The following is a 23,192-nucleotide window of genomic DNA, read 5'->3' on the forward strand; positions in this document are numbered from 1 at the left end:
CTGACATGTGCACTTATAGGTGCCCACCACTCCACCTCCCTGCCATGTCCCGGCCCAGCCCCACCCTAAACTCCATGGCTCACGCTGCACAGGCAGTGATAATAAAAATGACAATACAATTGTTTTATTATCATTTTATTTTACATCTGCTGGCAGTGAGGCAATGCTCTTCCGCTATTATGGAGGAGTCGCGCCTGGTCGAATCTTCAGTCTTTGGAGGGCTTGATAGAGGAAACGGCCTGAGATAATGGCCTGGATGGAAGAAGAAAGACGACTCACCATTCTAACTGAAGATTTGATAGAGATGGATGAACTGCGAAAAGTGTGGAGAATCTCTGACTTGATGGTTTTGACCTTTGAAAGAGGTAAGTGAAGCATTGTGCTGGGAGAATTGATCAGAACACCTAAAAATTCCATTTGAGTGGAAGGAACATTAATTTATGTCCCTGTATTTATGAGGAAACCTGGATCTGAAGGAAGAGGGCAGGTAAGGCGCACCTATGATTGAAGAGTATGTACATTTTGGCACATTAAAATAATGCCGTCTAGTAAATGATAAGTCTGATCCCGTGAGATCGGAGATAATCTACAACTGGTTTCATGAGTTTTGTCAAGCACCATGGAGCCAAACAGAGACTGAAGGGGAGATACGAGAATTGATATGTTTTCCCAGTCATTGGAACTGAAGAAACTGGCATCTGTTGGCGTGTTCTCCTCTAACCTTTGTGGCTGCCGGCCTCATGTTCTGACCTTGTTTTGCTAGCCTTAGGACTTGAGCACGTTTGGCACTGCCATACAGTGTCAAAGCGCTGTGCTCATTATATACATACTATAGATCGGTGTATATATGATTGGCTGATTCGAGTTAACAGCAAGTCCCTTGTCGCGGGGTAAGACCTATACCTGGGGCATGTATTTCAAATGTGCCTTTTTGGGCCTGACTCACTGGTTAAACCATCCATGGAGGTAGCTTATCAATTGTGTCACAGGTTTGCCCTGGTGCGGCATGTGTGCACTGATCACTGTTACTTGGTTTGGCATTTAAAAAGCTATGTGCCAAGGTTTTGCATGTATCCTGCTATATCTGAGTTCTCCCTGGTGACAGGGTGCAGTGTTGGGAAGAGGTTGGGCAGGTGTGTGTGTGCGTTACCTGCAAGAGGGATGAATGACACAAAGTGGTGTGTTCAGTACAATGGGGCCCGCTTCTTGCATTGGGTTAGCATGATGGGGTGTAGGGAAAGCTTTTGAACATTATTTCCTACGGACAGAATAGTAGTAGGGTAATGGCTGGTATTGATGAGCTCGTAATGGCGAATCCTCTCCGGTAGTGCGAGTGGGTTCGATATTATGGTGATGGAAATGCCACTTTGGAAAAGTGGGCATTTCGATGCTCATGGCGCTGTATGCCTGTCAACATGTCTCCTAATTCACAACTGGGTGCTAAGGGAACAGCACATCTGTGCATTTCTGATTGAAGGCCATAAACTAAGGGCTCAAGGGAAAATACCAACATCTGACTCTTAGAGAGGGCCTGTGCATTTTAAAGGTAGCCTTTTGAGCTGATCATATCTTCAAAGGCCTTTGTGGGTATAACTACTGGGGCTTCCGCCTCTGAATGTAAAGATGCTTTTGGAATTGGAACCATACTGCGCTGGTTCGATACTGGGACATTGACTCAAGGAATTATCAGTGCAGGAGGGACTGCAGCTGGAATATCTGCAGACCTTTGGTGGCTTGGAGCTTGTCGTACTCCAGGAAGGGGGCTATCACTTGGTGGATTTTGCCTGGACATTACTGGCCTGAAGCTAAGTGCCAACTGTCGTGGCCTGGGTCTCAAAGCACTCTCCAAGGGCTGGTGAGCTGGCCTCCTGTCCATGAGATCCCAAGGACAAAAAGGATCTCACTCTCTCCACAAGATCTTAAGGACCGCAGTGGGTGCAGTAGAGACAGGTGGAAGTGATCATGGTTGGGACAACGACCTTCCTGATATACACCATCATCTCGCAGTGCAAGAGGAATGTGCGCACAAAGATCAGCAGCCATCTGAGGTGCCTGGACATGAGGAGTTCCAGGAGTACAGGGGAAGTTTGCAGAGTCCGAGGGACCTGTGCTTGCAACCAGGGACCCTGTGCTAGCTTGCGTTCCAGAGTGTGTAGTTTCCGAGGGGAACCTGAGCAGGGAGTTGAGACTGTCTTCAGCCTCCAGATCAGGAGGAAAACAGTGACTGACATCGCAGCCTCTGTCTGAGGTCATTGGCTCCCTGTCCCTGGACCCACCCATCCCACAGGGTGCTTTGTTGTGGAAAACACCATGGCGAGACCCAATGGATTTAATTTCCCTTGTGGGCATCTACAGCTGACTGTCGGCGTCTACAGCAGGTCACACTTCAGCTTGAGGGGAAACATTTCTCCAAATGTGGAAACGCACCAGCTTCAAGGGTCACAACATTTTATCTACAGGGGGAGAGTGATCCTTCACTCGTGCAGGTGCGTCAGGCTCCTGGGTTTTTAATCTGGATTTACAAAACTAAGTAACTGTTTCTTTCCATGTTAGGTGCAACTGTCTAGTCTACAGGGCACCAGCCGGGGCAACGTGTAGCATTGGCTGGTGGAGTTGAAGGACTGAAGGGCTGGGTCATGAGAGTAGTCAAAGACCTGTAACTGTTTGACAATTAAGTATAACTGTTGAGTGTATATGCAATGTGTATCTCGTTTTGATTTCAGTGTGTGTGTGTTATACAAAGACAAGTGTTTTTATACATATGGTGTGGGTGTGAAGTCTGTTTGTGGCGTACGCAGTGTGTTGCAAGGAGGGGTGTTGTGCTAATACTTTACACTCAAGCCTGACTCTTTACTGCCAAGTTACCAGCGGGTGTGCACAGGTTTTCAGACAAGTGTATCGTACTCATCCAATTTGGAATCGTGGATTCTAACTGGCTTTGATATGTCCCAGCCAGCCCAAAATCGCTGGGTCTAACATTTGGTGGACGCAGTGGGATAGGAGTGGGTTGGCACAATCCCTAGCAACACAGAGGTTCACTACGACTCTGGTGTACAATATTGTTTTCCTACCTTGGGTTACCTTTCTGTGTAGCTATTCTAGTTAGGAACCCTTTCTGTGTTCACAACAGCCATGTCTAAGTTGGGAAAGTCAGCAGATGTATCTGCATTAGGGGAGTTTGAGGAGATTTAACTGGATAAGTTGTAGACTTATAGGATACCCCAGCTCAAAGTGTTCTGAAGAGACCTGAAATGTTCTTTTCAGGGCCTCGGCAGGAAGGAGGAGCTGCAAAAGGCATTGAGGGCCTGACTGGAGGCCAGAGGTACAGTTGAGGATCCCAGTGAGTGTGAGTTAGTGGAATCTGACAAGCAGGAACTGCCGAAGGGGAGCGTAGTACCCTCCAGGTTGAGCAGTAGTGGCTCCTCTAGGAGTCTATCATGAGAGGAGCTGGTGGACAAGCGGGAGAAAAGCAAGCTCAAGTTGGAGCTGGCCAAACTTAGGCGGGAAAGTGAGAATGCCCATGTGGCGATGTTAGAAATGAAATTGATGTTGGCTCAAGAGTTGAGCATGAGAGAGCTGGATGTAAAAAAAGCCAGGAGGGCTGAGTCCAGCCCAGATGGTGGCAGCGTTTCATCTGTGTCTTCGGATAAATGAGTTCACATACCTAAGGGGCTGGTGCCTGATTATGTAGTAGGGGATGGCATTGACCGGTGGTTTGGAGCCTATGAAAAAGCTCTACAAATGCACAGGACCCCTAAGGGGGTTTAGGTGGCGAGTTTGTAGAAGCATATTCCACCGGAGGAGAGGGATACCTTGTTAGCCCTTGCAGGAGGGACCGGGTGAAGTATTCCACCCTGAAGGAGGCCTTGGTCTGGAAATATGGGCTGAGAATTACAGGCAAAAGTTTAGGGGTAGTGTGAAACTGATTCCCCCGACCTGGGTAGATTGTGTAGATTAATTTTGCAAGGCGTTGAAAGGTTGGGTGAAGGGCAGCAAGGTGGTCGACTACAAGGGGCTGTACAATTTGATTGTGCAGGAAGGCATGCTTAGCCCTTGTTTGGCTGAGCTGTGCCAGCACTTGATTGAAAAAAGGCTTTTTGATCCTAGAGAGCTTGCTGAGGAAGCAGTTCGCTGTGTTAACACCCGGGTCCACAAAAAAATGTCTGGTGGGCATCCCGCAAAAGGTGGGTTAGCTCCACCCAGACAAGGAGGAGGGGACTGGAATAAAAGTAAGGAGGTCTTTCCAGGCCCCCAGACTAAGTCCCCGGGTAAGGATTCCTAACCCTCTGGTAATAAGAAGAAGCAGTTCCCTCCAGGTAAGCCTGTAGGGAAGGGAACCCCCCAGTGCTATGCCATATCTAATATGGCCATCGAATCCTGTTGGAGTAAGGAATCCCTGAGATGGATGATCATCTCCATCTTGAAATGATGATAAATTCGAAACGGCTTGAACTGTCAGAGATTGATGACAGGTCTCATCTTTTTGTTCTTCTTTTTTACAATGAAAAGGGAACTGAAGAAACCTGCAGGGTTGGGAGAGGAGAGTTGAATCACTTTTTTTGTGTAGCAGAGACTCAATTTGTAATGAGATGAGACTGGACATTTTGGAGAAAATATTTGGTGGGGTTGGAGACACAGTTTGAAAATGTGTTGTATAAAGTTCTATAGGTTAACAGTGGAGGGTGTTTAAGACACAAGGATCTGAATTTTGGTCAAAACAAACTTAGTCGACCTCTACAGGAAGATGGGCAGAAAAGGGACTAACCTTTTTGATTGTTGTATCAGTAGATCCTTTGGCCACTTTCACGGAAACCTCTGCCTTTTTGAGGGTAGAACTGAGGCTTGTATTCTTGGGAACTCGTGCTGTAGGAGGCTCGAAATCCTAGGTTGCGGAAGTTGCGGCCGGCAAAGCAGATCATGCCTTTGCCTGACCTGGCAAAAAGCCGTTGGGAAAAGACTTTCTTGAGCGACTTGTCAAGGAAGGCAAATGTAGACACATTTTTGTTAAGTTCCTTTATGAAAGAATCCCCAAATAAAAGTCCTTCTGCCTTGATTCCTAGGTCCATGGTGGCAAGGTTTGCTAAATTGGGATCCAGCTTTAATAAAAGACCTTTTCTCTGGTCATGTGTAATGGCAGGTTTGCCATTGCCCAGCAAACAAAAAGCTCTTTGAACCCACATAGGGACATCCTCAGGATCAACATTAGAGTTTTCTAGTGTGGCAGCTTCCGCCATGTCAAAAATACAAGACAGTGGCCCTAAAATGTCCAATTTCTTGTCCTGGCAGGTAGCCTAGGCTTTGTCAACTCCTTTTTGGGGATCAATGCCAAATTTAGAAAATATAAGCATTAACGGGTCAATTGTAGGAGTAGCAGAGAAATTTGAAGGCAAAGAGTGTCTAGATCTTTCAGATTTTAAATTGGCCCTAGTTTGTTGTTAAGAAGAAATCAGAGTCTGAAAGCAATAAAATCTCCCACATCCTCAGCAAGAAATCATTCCGTGGAATTAGGGTGGTGTATGAGCTTGGGGTCACACATAGGAACGCCATCTGTGTCCAACACGTTGTCCCTCCAAAACGATCATGTGTGTGCAAGACCACCTTTTCCCCAAAATCATCTTTGTCATCATCTGTATCCGGATCAACCAAGTAATCATCTGTGTCGTTAACATTTGAAATGCGAAGTGGAGACGATTTGTTAATAACATTTTATAACTTAAATTTACATTTGGAATCTGTCACCTTATTCCTCTCCTTAATTGGAGGCTGGGAGGAACCAAGTCCTCATCCTTGTGTGAGGCAACTTCACTAGTCACAAGTGCAATATTAGGTTTAGATTTCAATTGAGCATTAGTAGCCACAATGGGATACCCCATAGCTTTGCGTTTTCTGCATTCTCCGCAGAATGGACCAAAATCGTCTTCAACATCAGATTCATGACTGAATTTTCAATGTTCTTGGTAACTTTATACATGGAGGCAGCAACAGCCTGCTCCACATAGGACTGCATAAAATCATTTAAATTGTCCTTAAAATTATCCCCATCCTCATCATTCTCCTGTAATAAAGAAGAACTATTTAACTTCATAATAATTTTGGGAAAAATTGTCTGGCAAAAAAGGGGTTAAAAAGAAAGAGGAGGCGAGAAACACTGTCTCCTCCTTATGGGTGTGAACACGATGAGGAAATCCTGACTAGAATAACAAGAGGCGGAAGGAAGGAAGTCTGCGCCGCTGCGAGGAACCAATACTCAGAGACTCCGCGTAAGAAGAGCAGATGCCGATCGGAGTTCGGGGGTAAAGGCTACCTGAATTCAGGAGCAATAACAAGAAGGCCCGCAATAGAATGCGTAAACTCCTGAGAGGCAAACCTGACGAGGGAAACATCTCAAACACGGCAGCAAAATGGCTAATGCTATGAAATTGAAATATCAGTATTTGTAAAGTGCGTAGCTACCTCTGAAGTGGTGTCCCGGCGCTGGGGGCCCTCGGGATTAAGCAAGCTATTGCCCAGAGTCACTTGGTGCTGGGATAACCTGCCGCCAGCACCGGGGACCAAACCGTGAACCCCGTAGTCCGGAGTCAGGCACCCTGGCCGCTGCGCCACACCTCTTCTATTGGAGATGCATAGTCAGCGCGTGCCACTCACAACGTGCAAGGGGTTAAATTGCAACGATACAGCGATTGTGAAACAAACAGCGACCAAAGTAAGGCATTAATAACTTAAAAAATAAGAAATACAACCACCACAACAATATGAAGTAGATAACAGTAATAAATAGTACGTATCTTGACTGCGTGCAGTGAGAAAAGAGAACTGTTCACAGCCTACATAGGTATTATAGGTTATGCTGTATTCCTATGGTTGTTACTATGGACTATGTTTTCTCTATGCCTGTTGGGATTCGTTGTTTCACAATTCTTCTTGCTGGTATACAAATAAATGCAAGATTAGAAAGCATAATAGGAGACTCCGGTCTTGCAATAAAAATATATTAGTCAATAAGCATTTTAACAGAAATTTTTAGTGCCCAAACGTAGAAGTTTTTAGTCCACAACCCAAAGATGAAGGAAACAACGCCCACATCATAAAGTGGAAATGAACTATTTAAAACCGAGTCAAAAGCCCAGACCCAGGGATTACGGGAACACCGCATCACGAGAGGGAAAGGAACCAACGACAAGAAGGAAAGATGGATAAAGAATACCCATCCCCCTCCTCAAATAAGGAAAATAAATATACGTCAAATTGTAATCTCTCCATGTAAGAAGAAAAGTCATGTGGACTAAAGGGACTAAAACCCAATATCTTGCCCCATCAAAACTGGGAACAACAAATGTAAAAGGTGAACATTCATGTGGACAAAAGGGACTAACACCCAATGTCCTGCCCCCACAATTAACAAGGGACAACCTGGAACGTATGTGCTTTCCGTGGGAGGAGAAATGTCATGTGGACTAAAGGGACTGAAACCCAGTGTCCTGCCCCCAAAATAAACAAGGGACAACCTGAAAAAAAGCATATATGCTCTCCGTGTGAGGAGGCACACAAGGATAAAACCCTGCAACAACAAACAAATAACGTGCGCCACAAGGTGTCTTATGCACACAGGGAACCCAGCCCTGCATCAAAATTGATTGTGTGGCACAAGGTGTCTTACGCACGCAAGGAAAGTGTCTCCTTCCAACATGTTTAGTGTAAATGGGATCATGACCCATAACCAAATGTAGTGGGACAAGACCCATACAAACCAACCCTGCGTAAGGGTTAAACGTAATGTAAAAGTGCAGAGACTCAAAAACAAACCCCATGTAAAGGTTACAAATGTAAATGAGAACAGTGCCCATGCCCATCCCTCATGTAAGAGAGTAAGAAAAGGAACCTAAACTGTGGCATACTATAAACTTTACGATAATTACTTTAGGTCATGGAAACACCAATTATATTACTGTTGTATATACTTTTAAACTGTATACGATCGCCGGTGAGCGAACTCTCACCCGAGTACCACCACCAATCCCTCTGCTCACAACAAAACTAACCACAAATATGCTGTAACCAAAGAACATTAACAGTGGAAATCAATGCTGACAATAACATTGGAAATCAATGCTGACAATAACATTGGAAATCAATGCTGACAATAACCACTCTGAAACTAAATATGAAGAATAAAATCCTCCAGTGACCGATGTCTTCGTGCGTTGACAGCAAGCCATTGAAAAGTCACTGCTTAGACAAAAACCTTCAACAAAGTCAAGACAGAAAAAGAAGACTCTGGGGCAGTGTCGTGTGCATCCTGGGGTCACTGCCAATACCAGCCGTGTGTCTCCAGTCTCTCTAACCGTGCAAACTTTCTGTCAATAAACATCCAATAAATGATCTTGTGTACCAAACAACAAACTGTGGAAAACCAGATGAGAAGGAGTGGAGCCGATCCTCTCACTGCGACATCTACAAATGTTCAACTGTCAATAATGGAGGAACAACGTGGTTGGCATATCGAAGACAGATCACCATAGGATTAAATGTACCTCCGCCAACCCTAAGATGGTGGCACGTTATCGACGTCGCACCGGGTGGCTCCTGGTGAAAGCATGCTTTCCAACGTTGACAGCAGCAGGCTGTAGCGCGTAGAGGAGTGTCGCCACAGAAGATCCGTGGCAGGCAGCAAGTCATAGGTAAGTGCGCGTGCTGATAAGACTCGCGGCTGAGTCTTTCAAAAAGTCAAGTAGCGGTTGAACTGGCAATGTAGCTCAAAAGACTAAAACAGTAAAAGTCAAAAAATGCCTAACCAGTGATGTCCCAAAAATAGCACCGAGACCAGGGCAAATCCGCAAGAGTAGCCAGAGTAAACTATATGTCAAAACGTGCTAAATTAAAGCCATCATAGTCAAAGAGGTCTCAGAATAGTAAAAAAAATTAAGGACAATTAATATCTCACCTCTCTTTGTCCCTAAACATTTGAAATACATTGCTGCTGTGTGGTATACTTCTTACTGTACTGTCAGCTAGGGCTACTATAAAGCCATGTGTTTGCACACCTCCATGTGTGATTTTGTTCAAATCCCAGAGTCTAGGAAACAGTGCTCCAACGCAGACGGAAATAAGGCACCCACATGTTAAAATTGTAAGATTTGTTTGATATAAATTGTACTTGCGAGGCACACACTGCGCAGCATCCAAGAAATAAAAGTAGTGTCTCACTGTACTTGTATGCTTGCTCTGCGCAGCATCCAAGAAATAAAAGAAGTGGCTCACCGTATTTTGAGTTACAAATCTTGTTGTAGTTGCCTCTTGAGACAGGGTACAGCACGCTTGACTAGGGGCTGTCCATTGTAATGGACACTGGTAGGGCTGCACTGCACGCTGTACCAATTTCCTTAGTTCCCTGTGTAGCATAAAGTGTTTCAAGAGATCTTCTTGTGTAGTCACAGGTGACTCATACTTGTTGCGTCTTTTGCTTGTTGACTGTGCCTGTAGTCTTCTCCCTGTTGTAATTTCTTCTCAACATGTTGTAGAAGGCATCTTGATGTCTTTGAAGTCCGCTTGTAACAACCGAAGAGCGTGGGGATGTCTTCAACTCGTTGCCAAAATTAATGTAGTAATGATGACACTCTGGTAAGTTGTAATCCAAGTAGGTTTATTCACAGGTAGTATCAGTAAGTCCGTATCAACAGGTAGGTCATCATTAACAGGTATATAGGTCCTGTAGGGCAGCCACACAAGAAGCAGCCTGCTAGCTGCGCAGCCCCATCCACCAACTGTCACTCCTCAACCAGTCACCCAGGCATTCTACTCAAGGTCCAATCACCAACATTCCATACATAAGACACACACACAGGCTGAGCATCTAGGACAAAGAAACATAGGGAATAAAACATCATGCAAGAATACTACAATAGATTCCCCCTAACTTGTTGCCTTTAGATCTTCCTGTTTTGCTGACTTCTTTTTTACTGGCCTTAGGACTCTGCACACTTTACCACTGTTAAACAGTGCTAAAGTGCTTGAGCTGTCTGTTAAAAACATGGTAACATTGGCTTATACCCAGTTGGCATGTTTATTTCACTTATAAGTCCTTAGTAAAGTGCACTACATGTGCCCAGGGCCTCAAATTAAATGCTAATAGTGGGTCTGCAGCACTGATCGTGCCACCCACTTTACATGTCTAAGGCCTACCATTGCAGACCCTGTGTGTGCAGTTTAAACTGCCATTTTGACATAGCAAAATAAATCTTTTGCCAGGCCCAAACCTTCCTTTTTAATACATGTAAGTCACCCTGGGGTAGGCCCTGTAACAGCCCAGAGGGTAAGGTGCAATGTATTTGAGAAGTAGTGCATGTACTTTTAAGTTTCAGATGTACTGGGAGTAAAACAACTCTTGAATTAACTACTGCTAGGCCTACCTTTCCCATAGGATAGCATTGGAGTTGCATTATTACATTTTATAATTTTAATATCCAAATGGGTAGAGATATCCAGTTCATGTTTGGTGTCCCTGGAATCCTAATTTTAAATCCTAATTTATGGCGAAGTTAGATTTTAAATTGCAATTCTGAAAATTCAATTTTTAGAAAGTTGACATTTTCTTGCCTTTGCCATTTGGTGCCTGCAGCCTGTCTCTCGTCACATGAGTGAGTATAATTGGCAGTTGGGCTTTGTGTATTCCTCCTAGTCAGCCAGACACAATGGGAGCTTAGGTGGGACTAGATGGGCCATCACTGGCAGGATGGGAGGGAGGAGCTGGGCCCAGACTCACTTACACCTGAATAGACTGTTGTCTGTCTCCGCACAAAGGGCTGCACACCCCCTATAGTTAGTCTGGAGTCAGGGCAGGGAAGCCAGGGCATATGGGCATTTCAGAGGCATGTACTAGAAGCTTCACCCCACTTCAAAGGCGCTACTATGCATAAAAGAAGGACATCAGAAACCAACACTTCAGTACATTTCGGGACCTGTGGATACTCAGCCAGAAAGAAAGACTGCTGTGATGCTATAGGGACAGCCACTCTGCTGGACTGGTGCTCTGAAGGAACTGCTGCCCTGCTATTCTGCCCTCTTCCCTGGGTGATGAGGACTGGACCAGCATCATTTGAACCCAGAACCAGAGTGAGTGGTCTCCTGATTTGAAGCCTCAGGGACATAACAGGCTTCCAACAGCCTTGCATCTCCACCTGGACTCTGTCATCTGTGAGTCTGCCCTGCCAAGTGATGCCACCCCAGTCCTGGACCCCTGGAAGAGGGCTTAAGCTGCTTTGCTAGCCTCTGTGGTACCAGCAGAACTGATGGAATTCTTCTGCTCCGTGGCACAACCTTGAGCAGAACTGACCCATTTCTGTGTGGATTGGACCCATCACAAAGACTCACATTGCTGACTCATCACCTTCATAACTACCACTGCACAATACATTTTCAGTGCAGGCCCTCATATCGCTCGTCAACGAAAGCCACAATGATGACAATGGACTCGGCATTGCAGCCTCGCAGCTCTTCGGAACCGACGGATCACCCTGACTGTCCGCCGCATACACGATGCCCGACTTCACATATCAAGCCCCATCAACAGGATCCTCGACAATGACACAGGCCCTCGCACTGCAGCCTCGCTACATCTCGGAACCAGTACATCGCTTCATCTGCAGGACGCATCTTCGACGTGGACACCCACAATGGTTTGCAAACCAGGATTCTGTTTAGTGGGTCTAATTGTGTCACTGTAGTCGGCTCACGGTCCATCGCGGTTGGCCTGAGCTTCTAAATTTGTCCTGGTCCAGCACGACCAGATCTCCACAGTTGGCGCTTTACACCTTCTGGTGCTATTTTCTCTAAAAAAATTACAATTCAATATCTCCATGTCTACTAATTGTATTTTTGTTGTGTTAGTATTGTGTTATTTATTAAATTAAGATTTGTTTTTCTAACTTGGTGTGGGATCTTTTTTGTGCAGTGTTTTCACTGTTTTATGGTTTGCACAAATACTTTACATGTTACCTCTAAGGTAAGCCTGACTGCTCTGTGCCAAGCTACCAGGGAATGAGCAGATGATAATCTGGATGTTGCTTGTGCTTTACTCTGACTAGGAATGTAGTTCTTGCTTGACCAGGGCTCACACCTCAGTCAACCAGTAACCAAATGTCTAACATTGATGGCAGTGGTGGGATCAGGACTGGTGTTTGTGCAGTGTCACACAGAGATTTGGTGCGCACTACCATCCCATATCTAAGACCAATTCGAATTTTAAATTCTACTTGATTGGCTTCTTCCCACCCCCCTCCCCCCAAATTCTTTCCCTGACTTTTGTGAGTGAAACCACACCTGCAAGAATGGAATTTGAGCTGGCAAACTTGGATACCTACACTGCAGCCCAGCTCAAGGAGTTCTTCAAGGAGAAGGGACTTCCTGCACAAAGCAACACCAAGAAGAGAGAGTTGCAAAAGGTGCTGCGGGCCTGGGTAGAACATAACATTATATATGTATTTGTAAAGTTCACATTCCCCGTGGGCATCTTGGCGCTGAATAACAGATTTTTATTTTTACCCACCTCAATGGTATTCATTTTTTCGAACTCAGAAGGATGAAAGGCTGAGTGGACCCACCAGGATTTTAACCTGAACATGAGGTCAAACACAGGCTCCTACAGTGGGTACATTAGACCACTGAACCACCAGAGACAACCCAGAAGCCCATCAGTCAGTGGTTGAAACCACAAAAGGGGATGATGTGATGGGTGAAAAGGAAGAGGGCCTCCCTGAGATCCAACCTGCAGTTGAGGAGATGGCATAGCCCCTGGAGTGGAGACCCCTGTCAGGGCAGGGAGCGGTGTCTCTTCCCGTAGCCTGTCCCCAGAGGAGCTGGAGGAGAGGATCGAGGAGAGGGACTTCAAGCTGGGGATGGACAAACTCAGGCTGGAGGAAAATAAACTGGCAATTGACATAGCACAGGAGAAGGCTGAGGCTGAGAAGGCCTGGCAAAGGAGAAGGCTGAAGCTTGGGGAGCCTTGGAAGGGAGGCAAATAGCCATGGAGGAAAGGAGAATGGCCCATGAGCTAAGTTTCAGAGAGCTGGACCTCAGGGCTAAGCAGGTGCAGTCCGGCAGTAATGGTGGCAGTGTACCTACAGTGCCCTCTAGAGGGCCCATGTTCCTAAAGGACTAGTACTGGACTTTGCTGTGGGAGACAACACTGACAAGTAATTTAAGGCTTATGGAATTGCCTTATAGATGCACAAGATCCATAAAGAGGATTCTGTGGTGGCATATCCCTAGGGAGGGGAGGGGCCCCCTACTGGCCCTGAGAGAAGGGATACAGGATGAAGCATCCCCACAGGAAGGAGACCCTTGTCAGGAAGTATGGTATGACCCTAGAGAAGAGCAGATAGAACTTTAAGGACAGTCAGAAGCTGGCCCAACAGACTTGGTTCGATTCTGAAACAAAAACGTGGCAGTCAGGTAACACAATGGCGCACCACCTGAAGTATGCACCGTAATACTACAACCCTATTGCCCACCTCTAATGGCCAGCTGCTCATTGGCCGCACATTAGAAATATTTTACACAGAGAAACAGGGGCAACAACCAAACATGTATACATAAACAAACATTCCAAGATACGACTAGTAGATCCTTTTCATGTGTTCATCCAACAAGCTACAGCGCAGCCAACGCGTTTCACCTTAACAAACTCTTCCTCAAGGCAATTTCATCCACCCACTTGTATCTTCTACAGATTCACAATGTACAATCAAGAAAACAATGGTCCATTCTTCAGGTATATATTAAGGTAGAGTTCTATGCCAGTATTAATCATTCCTTCTTTTCCAGTGAAAATCTTAAACCTTGTATGGTGAAGAGACTTGCGTATTCAAAGTTGTGCAATTAGGCATTCACACAACACTTGTGGCCATTCTCCATAAGCTGAATCTAGAAGATTCTTCCCAATGATAAAACTTGTAAATGGAATCTGGAGGCGCCTTGCTTCAAGATTTAAGGGATTATATATATCCACTGTGTAAGGCGCAAACAGTCTTGCGTCATAATCTAAAAGAACGGACCTGGGTTCATAGTGTGGATTCCATTTGCAAGGCACTGGATTTTTGGCTGAAGGGCAGTGCAGTAAAGGATTATCAGGGGCTGTACGATTTGATTGCAAATGAGCATATGTTCAGTCTATGTTTTGCAGATCTGTACCAACACCTGATTAACAGTAAGCTCTCTGACCCAGGAAGCTTGCTAAGGACAGGCTGAGTCAACACCAGGGTCCATAATAAGGTATTTAGGAAGATCATCACAAGGCTGGGTAGGGGCCCCATGAGAAGAAGTAGAGGGGGACAAACATAAAAGCAAGGAGTCCTCTAAAGGGCCCCAAACTAGTTGCACATGTGTGGACTCCCACCCCCCAACTGAGAAAAAGATGAGATGGTTCACTGGCAGAAAGTCTTTAGGAAAGGCACCCCTGCCAAGTGCTGTGAGTGCCAACAGGAATGGCACCTCACGGGGATGCCAAGTGTCCCAAGCAGGCACAGCCTCCCACCGGTGGGCAGAGACTGGGGTTGGCTAGCGTAGCATAGCGCTTTGGGAGGAGATTGTCCCAGATAGTGTGGGGGGCAAAGTGGAGGTTACCCTAGTGCCCCTGGGTAATGGAGAGATGGTGCAGAGAACTCACATGCTTAGTAATACTAGGAAATGCAGGTAGCGGGTCACCATCAATTGAAAGAGGGAGGAGGCTTTTAGAGACACTGGAGCCTGCATGACAACTGTCAGATGTCATATGGTGTCCTCAGAGCAGGTAGTCCTCAATGCATCCCACCACGCTGTTGCAGCTGACAACCATGAGAGTCACTATTCAGTGGCTCTGGTTCTGTTTGAATGGGGGGCTCTAAAGTTCCTTTAGGGAAGCTGTGAGTCCATCCATGTCTGTGGATGTTCTGCTTGGCAATGAGCTGGAGCACCAACTGGAAGGAGGTGGAGCTCAGGTCCCATCTGCAGATGTGCGAGTGGGAAAGCCTGACCATACATTCAACGGCAGCCTGGGAGGGTAGTCAGAAGGACCTGGAGCCTGGAAGAATGGCCTAGATACCAGCCACAAACAAAAGAAGAGCAGGAGGTGTGTGAAAACCGCTCCTAAAATTCCCACAATTCGGGAAGAGGCTGACCTTGAGGTGGACAACTCATAGTCTACAGGAGAGGATGTTGCCACTCTGAGGAACCTACCTGAGCTGGCCAACTGGCAGAAGGAAGGGGGTCACACCAGGACCCCTTGCAAAATGGTTTCAGGAGTGGCCACAGTACAGAGTCTGTTCTTATTAAGGCTGCAGACAGCATCGCCGCCAGGTAGATCAGGGTGGGGCAGCCATTCTGGTGATGCTTGATTTGTCTGCAGCATTCAACACCTTCCCTCCGTTATGTATGATCCAATGCCTGCAGCATATCGGTGTCTGTGAGTTTGCATTAAAGCTCCTGTGCTCTTTCCTTACCAACAGAGTGCAAATTGTCAGCTGCTGAGTTTTCAAGGCAGAAGCCTTTAGTCTTCCTTGTGGGGTCCCCCACAGCGCCTCCTTAAGTCTGACTCTTTTTAATGTGTTTATTGCTCCTCTGGCTGAATTGGTGCGCTGCTATGTGTGCCAGGTGCTGCCATACACAGATGACACCTAGATCATCGTGTCTAATTCCAACAACCTGACTTCTGTAGCTGAGAAGTTGAATCACTGTACGTCTAGCATTAGTAAGTGAATGAAAGACAATGCCCTAAAACTAAATGCTGACCAAATAAAGGTATTGGTGTTTGGCCCTCAGGAGTCTATTTGGTCTAACATCTGGGGGCTTGAGGATTGTGTCCTCTTCCCACTCTGGTCAAATTAGCCAAAAGCCTGGGTGTTTGAATGCCTTGAACTTCAATACTCAGAACAGTAGCGCTACTAGCAACTGGTTCCTCATCATCCGGACCCTTTGACAGATCTTCTGTATATCCCTGTGGAAGTGCGCCAATCAGTCATCATCACACCAGTCACCTCGTGATTGGATTATTGCAAATCACTGTATCTCAATATCAATGCTTTCTGCCTTAACAACTTCAAGTCACCCAGAACGTGGCTGTCCGACTTATCCTTAACATCCGAGGAGCCTCTTGTTCAGAGAAGGGATTAATTCCCTTCACTAGTTTACAGTCAGAAAGTGGATTCTTTTGCTGACTCTTTGTGGGGTCTTTCTTGCCCTGCATCAGAAAGATTCCAGCCAACTTAATTCTCTGTTCCACTGGTACACCCCTGGTAGTCTTCTAAGATCCTCCTTCTGCAACAAGGTGTTGGTGCCCAGATTTTGGAAGGCCAGAAGGGGAAGCCGTTCCATCTTGGTGACTGCTGCCAAACTGTGGAATACTTTGCCTGACCATATTTTGGAAGCTGACTCACTTGCCACATTTAAAAAACTCTTGAAAACATGGCTTTTTTCCTCCCATATCCTTTACCAATCTCTGGGGTGACTTTAGACTGCTTCAGGGTGCCTTCCAACAGTGCTTTGACACCTCAGGGCATAGTGAGCTCTATAAATTCTTTTGAATTTCATTTCATGATGAGACATGAGGTGGAAATTAGGAACCTGGTGGAAGAGTCCAATATTGACATAGCCTTCATAACAGAAACATTGCATAGGTTGGCGTAGGAGGGAGGGAGCTTAGCAGTGATTCATGAAAAGAAACTTGTTGCTTCACCTGGGACAATGGACGGGCTATTAGACACAAAGGGTCTCATTTACGAGCCCTGTGTGCCGCTGGAAGGTCACTTTTAATGAAGTTCTGGCAACTAACACTTCAGAGTCATATGTATGAGGCCACGTAAAGCCACCCTGTGTGGCTTTTCATAGCCTCGTAGATATGGTGTGAGACAACGCAGCGCAAGTGACTACGTTGCCTCACACTGTGATGGGGAGGTGTGCCATGGGTGTTACAGTGAGTGTTCCCACGTAACACCCATGACATTTTACAAATTCACAGATATACAACATGCTGTAAACCTGGGAATGCATCAAAAGTCTACACCTCCCCATTGGTGGCATAAGGGTGGTTTTTGGAAGGAAGGTGTCCCTTCCCCCACAAAAACAACCTATTTTCAACACAGGCACCCTTGCACCATGGTGCAAGAGTGCCTGCGATGGCGCTAGGCAGCCATGTGTGTGCCAGAGCATTTAAAGAGGGCAAGAATTAGCCTCATCTCCTAGATGCAGCGCATTCTTGCCCTTTTCATTTGATGTAGGGCAGCACAGCAGGAAGGCTTGTGGTGCTTCCCTGTGCCAAACATTAGTGAACATGTGCCAGAGTTTCTACTTTTAATCATCCTGCCAATCTCTAAGGAACTGATCATGCTTCTACTCAAATTTAGATCTCCCAGTCCAGGTGTAAGTTTTATGGCCTCTATTCAAGAAACTTTGGCTGTAGCTCATCTTGACTTTAGTGACCTCATTTTACTTAGACATTTTAATCTTCATTCTGCGGTGGACTCCGATAAGGCTGCTTTCGATGACAACAATATTTGCACAATCTTCTGCATGCCTCAGTATATACATGAGCCCATTCATTTGGCCGGTAACATCTTAGACCTTATACATTCGGGTGAGGATTTAGCTCTATCCTGGAGCTGACTTGGACTGGCCATAAGGCTATCACTTTTAATATTAATCCAAAGAAGAATAGGCAGGTAAACTCTGGGACACCCTCTACAATTACTTATGGGCTTTGGTCTAAAGTAGATCCAGGTCTTTTACTCACCTGCTTGAAAAGTCAGTGCCTGAACCCCATGAAAATAGCAACACCTTTGCGGAAGACTATAATGCTTGGCTCACCAATGCATTAGACAAGATCTTACCTGTCAAAAAATTCATAGCACACCACTCCCTCAGAACGGTGGTAAATGGCTGAACCCACTCTGGCTAAAAGAAGACACAAGAAATTAGAGAAGCTGTGGCGACGCAATAAGAGTACAGAAGAGGGATATGCTCATACACAGGCACTCAAGCACTATAAAGTCCTAATTAAGAAGGCAGGCTAAATACTACCAAAAAAGGATATTCAAAGCTAAGGATCCCACTGAAGAGGGGTTCTCTATTTATAAATCCCTGGCACTATGCTACTGCCATGAAGCTGCACACAGTCGGTCGCGTCTGATGACAATGTACAATGGTTGGGCAACAGCGGCGGAGTGGAGGGGTGGGGGGGGGATTAATGATTAAAAAAACGTAACTTTTGCCGACTAGCCGGCCACCTTGCGCCTCTGAGCTCTTCCTACTCTCAGCAGCCCCATCGCGGACTCCCCATCGAATCCAGACGCTGCTTTCATGCTATGAGAGCAGCATGGGGACTGGCCTGGGCTGGCTAGTTTGACGCTTGCTCAGGAACAGGGAGTCTCTGCTATTTTTTCACCCGGCCGTGGAATACAGCTGGGCTGGAGAAACCTACATGTGCATGACTGTTTGAGCGGTCTAAGACGGCCGGCCAAACAGACATGCACATTAAAGTATCCACCACTCCTCCTCCCAGTCCCCGCCCTGTCAATAGAGCACTGCCTGGCCCCGCCATGCCCGGGACTCCGCAGCATTGGCTGACAGTGGAAAATAAAACTATTATAAAATTGTTTTATTATCATTTTATTTTTCATTCCACACTAAGTGGGGCGACGCTCCTCTGTCATTACAGCGGAGCCGCCGCTGTACACATGTCCATCTAACAACATAACAGGTTTATTTACCAAACACTGCCCGACTAGGCACTTCTGTTTTTCAGAGGCCTTGCTGGTTAATGAATTGAGGTTCCATGCGAAGCGAACTGGAGGCCAGACATTCTCGGTTGTCACTGCTCTGCGCTGGAATATCCTACCTTTTACTCCTCTCGCGGAGCCCAACCAGGCTGCAGTTCTGTGAAGCACTGAAGCCTCATCTATGTCAATTGTAGTTCTCCTCTTCAGTTACTTGCTTTTCTCAGGTGTAGCGCCACTGGTAGCTGCACACTCTATAAAATTTAAAACATAAACACAAATAAATTAACATTTGCATTTGAAGTATTAGTACAGAGCCATTGGGATCAGTACAAACTCATAGCTTATTATTCTTCAATTATGGACCCAGTCGCGGCGGGGCTCCCACCATATTTACGGTTTGTAGCAGCTGCCACAAATCTTGTTGAAGCAACTGAAAATATTGTGTTGACTTCTCCTTTAACTGTTGCTGTGCTTTTTTCTCAGGTTGCGATCCTCGTCACAAAACCCCAGCACCTCTCTACAGCACGATTGTCTCAATATGAACACTGTTGCGGTCTTCTTCCCATATTACCATGGTCCTGTGTCCTACTGGCTGAGCAGAACAACTTCTCTGAATAACTGAGCTTGCAAAAGAGAGGTAGAGATCAGCTGGCTCCATAAAAACACTGCAGACATGACAAAGCGATTTGCCTGTGTAAATAAGTGGCTAACTCATACTAGCCACAAATGTTGCTCGCTTGCAGCAAAGACACACCCAACCCGCAAATAAAGCAACAATTTTTATAGTGTTGAATTATTGAATTGTAGTCTTATTACTTATGAATTGCCTTGTTTATTTGTGATGTTGTAATAAACATGGCCTCTTTTACCCACAGCACTGTTTACCGAATCATTGATTTGTGGGTTGTGATGGGAGCGGGGCTGGGAGCGACCTGGGGGTCCGGTTCCTATGGAGCCTGGTCTATAACACTGGAACATCCAAGCATTTTAACACTACCAAATGCTCAGCGCCATCAACTTGCTTTGCACCTCCAAAAGCAGACTGCATCAGAACAGAGTGAGGGGGATGCAGGGTGGGATTTGCATGCAGCATCGTATGCATGGAAGAAAGACTAACAACTGAAACTGGATAAAAAAACGTTTAGTCAGCATTTGTTGCACCAGGATATTAACTGGTTTAAAAGCCTGTCTCTAGGAGAAGGTAACACCTTGTGAATTAAGGATGCTGACGAGGATGAACAGAAAAGGAGGTACAGCTATTTATATTCATACAGAGCTTTGCCGTCAAAGGCTGGGGTGAATCCAACTCTGTAAAATACCCACATGGGGCTACCCATCATTGAACACTTTCCCATTCTATGAGTGATTCGGTGTATTATTTGTGAGGCTTTTGTTTTCACCCTATTTTTTGGGCTGGAGAGTGACTGGCCACAATGTTATGCTGTGTTATGTTATATTTTATTATATGTCATGCTCTGTGTAATTGTAAAGAGTGCATCTCACCCGGGAGGGTATCCTGGCGCTAAAGAGGAATGGGGGGGGGGCAGAGGGTGGAGGGACGGGAGCGTTGCGGCCTTGACTGGGTCCTATGTGAAGAAACACGTTTTCAGTATTTTTCCTGAATTCTAGGGTTGAGCTGGCAGTTCTAATGTGGAAGAGGGGTTCATTCCAGGCTTCAGGAGCCAGGTAGGAGAAGGCCGAACGCTGTGGATGCACGGGACTGTGGCCAGCAGGAAGTTAGCGGAGACTTCTGGTGTACATGTAGAAGCGGATGAGGCTGTTCAATGGAAGTCTGGTGTCATTTCTGGCATTTCGTGTTACACGTAAATAAACTAGATTACGCAATTACGCCATATCTCCTAATTGAAATTGTGTTTGGGTAAAATCCTATTGCAATAACAATGTGAACAATTTTGAACATGCGAATGGCTTTTTTCCACATTATGGGCCTCATGTAGGTAGCATACCAGTTACCACTTCTAAAATACCGAACGATACCGAATCGGTATTTTAGAAGTGGTAACTGGTATGTAGGTAATGAGTCGGTATTTTTTACCGAATCGTTACTAGTCGGTAATTACCGAATCGGTATTTACCGATTCGGTAATGAGGCATACCTTCCCATTGATGGGAAGGTATGCCTCATTAAGGGTGGCAGGGTGTCACATTGACACCCTGTTGCACCCCTGATTCGGCCATGTGTGCACATGTGGCACACATACATGCCCTAAGGGCATGTATGTATGCCACATTGCACACTGCTACGCGCGTAAAAATGCATTTACACATACATTCATTATTTACCACCAACTATAAGTTGGTGGTAAATATCGACTCTTAAACACACACACACACTCCCCCTACATCTCGATTTTGCTTTCGGAATTTACCGAATCGGTAAAATTACCGATTCGGAAAAGTTACCGATTCGGTAACATTACCGATTCGGTATTATTACCGAATCGGTAATTTTACCGATTCGGTAAATTCCGAAAGCAAAGTTTGTCCCCCTACATACCAATGGCCAAAATACCGGTCGGTAACGGTATAATTACCGAAAATCGGCCGTTACCGACCGGTATTTGGCTTCCTACATGAGGCCCCTATATGTGCTTTTGCACTATATCATTTTAGGAGCTGGCTGGAATTCTGAAAAATAACACTTCATTTTGCATTTCTGGGGAGGCATTTTGCATAATTCCCGCACACAAATCTTTGCAAATGTTGGTGTTTTCAGGAAAATTTAGCACTGTGCATGTAAAGACATAGAGCAAGTACAACAGATAATTTCGGATTAAATCAGCTGGAAATCATTCTATTACTTTTAAGCACACTTCTGTTTAATTCACCTTTAAAATGACCACAACTGGGCTGTTGGCTTCAAACGACTCAGTTGTAATTTTAGCATCCAGTCCAGCTGGAGGCATTTATTTAATGCTGTTCGTATACAACTGCGGTGTCTGTGGCGTTGGTCCCCATGAAGTATTGTTTGGGATGTTTATTCCAATTCCTACTCATTTCACGTTGCTTATAACATAGGAGGTCAGGCCTGACCAAGTCTAATTTGGGAGTGTTTATCCATTTCATTACTCTTTTTTGATATGTTTATAACATGAGCAGGAAGGGCCCATCAGGACTTTTTTGAGGGTGGGTGCCCCAGTGTGTTTATAACATGGGGGGGCAGGCCCTTCATCAGGTCTTATTGGGGGTGTTTATCCATTTGCTTACTCTTTCCATTCTGTTTATAACACAGGGAGACATACAGGCCACCAGGTCTTATTGAGGGCATGCTTACCAATTTGAATCTTTTCATTATGTTTATAACATAGGAGAAACTCTCATGCCTGTTAGAAGTAGTTTTAGGGTACCACTGATCTATAACTTAGCCCTCATCCTGGGGTTAACCACATATTCAAAGGTGTCCAAATGCTGTATTATCTCCCCAGGTTGGCTAACCTCTCTCTCTTTCTCATCCTAGGATGCCCTCTTCCAAAGGAGGTTGCTATTACCCCCTGGTCCCCACGTCCTCGACACCTTCATAACAAGTGAGATTTACTATCTCACCGACAGAAAAAAAGAACGAAGGAATGCTGGACCTACCCTCCCCCTCCGACTGGGAGTACATAAGGCGTACTGGTCCCAGCATTCCTCCTGTTGTTTTTTTCTGTCATGCTGACAGTTAGATGGACGTGGCGGGAGCGGGGGCGCTCCTGCCTTTTGCTGGATTACTTACGCGGAGGCTGCTGGTTCGGTCTTCGGTCGGCGGTCCTTCGTCAGAGGCCTCTCCCTCCCTGCCGGGCTTGGGGGGAGTGGCGCGGGCTTTTCCTGGGTTGTTTCTGCCACGCGGCGGTGGTGATACCGCATTGGCTTTCCTCTGGCCCGATGGCCGCCCCTCCTGGCCTGCCGGGCTTGCTAGGGGGTGGCCGGTTTGCTGCTCCCGGATTGGATGCAGCTTCCTTCCCCTTCCGGTTTTCGGCATGCCTGACTTCCTGTTTTGGCGGCTGGATGGATGTCAGGCGCCTCGATGTTCCCGGCTGTGGGCTGCTCGTTATAAACTGGCCGGTGGGGTGAGTACCGCATAGCGGTTTTGTGCTGTAGGGTTTCTTGGTTTTTGGCTGTGCTTTTTGTTTTCTGCTGCCATGGGGAAACGTTCGAGGAAGAGGCATCATCGGGAGTGGTCTTCCTCTTCTTCTTCTTCTTCTGCTGCTTCCAGGTCTCCTTCCCCTGCCAGGTCTCGACGCCGTGATGGTGGTGGAGATGCGCGTATTAAGCGCTTAATACGTGAGACTTTGACTGAGATGGGTGATGTTGGGTCCCGTCGCAGGTGCTCTGCTCCGGTTTCTTCCGACTCTTCTGGCGATGAGTCTGCTTGGTTGGGGGACGGTGATTTGAAGGGCAAATATGTGGACAAGGACGCTTTGCTGGGTATTCTGAAGCATGCTAAGGAGAACA

At 46.1% G+C, this 23,192-nt stretch overlaps 1 long non-coding RNA gene across 2 annotated transcripts in view; it reads right to left on the bottom strand.

Moving 5' to 3' along the window:
- The window catches only part of LOC146789253 (uncharacterized), a 270,879-nt gene that overhangs the window by 151,555 nt on the left and 96,132 nt on the right, over positions 1–23,192 (bottom strand). For both annotated transcript variants that reach the window (XR_014969773.1, XR_014969774.1), the window contains exon 2: positions 18,860–18,991. This is a non-coding gene — a long non-coding RNA (uncharacterized LOC146789253). The remainder of the gene's footprint in view (positions 1–18,859; positions 18,992–23,192) is intronic.

This window comes from Triturus cristatus, chromosome 10, assembly GCF_964204655.1.
Source record: "Triturus cristatus chromosome 10, aTriCri1.1, whole genome shotgun sequence".
Lineage (NCBI taxonomy): Eukaryota > Metazoa > Chordata > Amphibia > Caudata > Salamandridae > Triturus > Triturus cristatus.